We start from the raw sequence: 1,229 nt of genomic DNA, 5'->3' as shown, positions 1-1,229 counted from the left end.
ACCTTCCGGAAAGCGTCCGTTTCTCCCCTCTCGGCTGTGCGGTTTGGCGGCGGCCTGCTTTTTCCAGCTTCTCATCCGTCGCCTTTCCCCTGGCTCAGAGGCCGAGGCTTTGGAAAGGCCACGCACGGCCGCCAAAACAGGGCCAGGGAACAGGCTGTTCTGCCACTGCGGCTTCCTCTGCCCCCATGGCGAGAGGGGGCTGGTGTTTTGGGGAGGGGGGTGAGGAAGAAAGAAGGCATGACTGGTCTCCGGAGGAGGAAGCGCACCCGGCCCCTTCGCCAGGGAGTCCTTCGCATGGGGCTGGCCCCACAGGCCGGAGAGCAGGAGGGGAAAGGGAAATCGGCCAGCCGCACTGGCGGTGATGCAACCCGGTGCTTTTCCAGCCGCGGGCCCTGGAGGGAACGGAACGTCCCTTTCTTCCCTTTCCCGCCTGGAAAAAAAAAAAGAGGATTGCAACAGCTCCCGCCGAGGTCTCCGATGTGGCGGGTGGCACAGGGAACAGAAGTCCACCTTGTGCCGAGGGCTCCCCGTGCAGCAGGAGGCTGAAGTCGGTTCCTTGTTTGCACTTCCTTCTTCATTCCTTATCCGTGAAGTCATTCAGAAACTCTAAGGAGAGTTGGAAAGCTCTGAGCCCCAAAATAAGGTCTCGGCCACCACGTATCATATACCCTCAGGCTCACAGGACTCTCCCCTTCGAGGGGACGTGTGCGGTGTCCTGGTCCAAAGCACGGTTCTGGTGCCAGCTGCTCCAAAGTGTGGTGCCCCTAGGGACAATCACACAAGCACACACTGGGGCCGGGCTGCACCCCAAAATAATCTCTGGACCCACCCCAAACGACACATCCCCGTGCTCTGGAGACTGTGCCTTGCAAGGTGACATACAGTGATGCCCGGTCCAAACACCGGTTCTGATCCCACCAAAGGCAGACATCTTTCACATCACCTCCTGCCTGGTCCTTTTTAACTGGAGATGCCGGGGATTGAACCTGAGACCTCCTGCATGCCAAGCAGAGGCTCTTCCACTGAGCCACGACAGCTCTCCAGGGTCTCAGGCTGAAGCCCTTCCCATCACCTACTTCCTGGTCCTTTGTAACTGGAGATGCCGGGGATTGAACCTGGGACCTCCTGCATGCCAAGCAGAGGCTCTGCCACTGAGCCACGGCCCCTCTTTACAGCTCTCCAGGGTCTCAGGCGGAGGTCTTTCCCATCACCTCCTGCCTGGTCCTTTT

The sequence above is a fragment of the Gekko japonicus genome, unplaced genomic scaffold (genome assembly GCF_001447785.1).
Source record: "Gekko japonicus isolate JY-2015 unplaced genomic scaffold, Gekko_japonicus_V1.1 scaffold1198, whole genome shotgun sequence".
In the NCBI taxonomy this organism is placed as follows: domain Eukaryota; kingdom Metazoa; phylum Chordata; class Lepidosauria; order Squamata; family Gekkonidae; genus Gekko; species Gekko japonicus.
Note: the sequence above shows the minus strand (reverse complement) of the source record.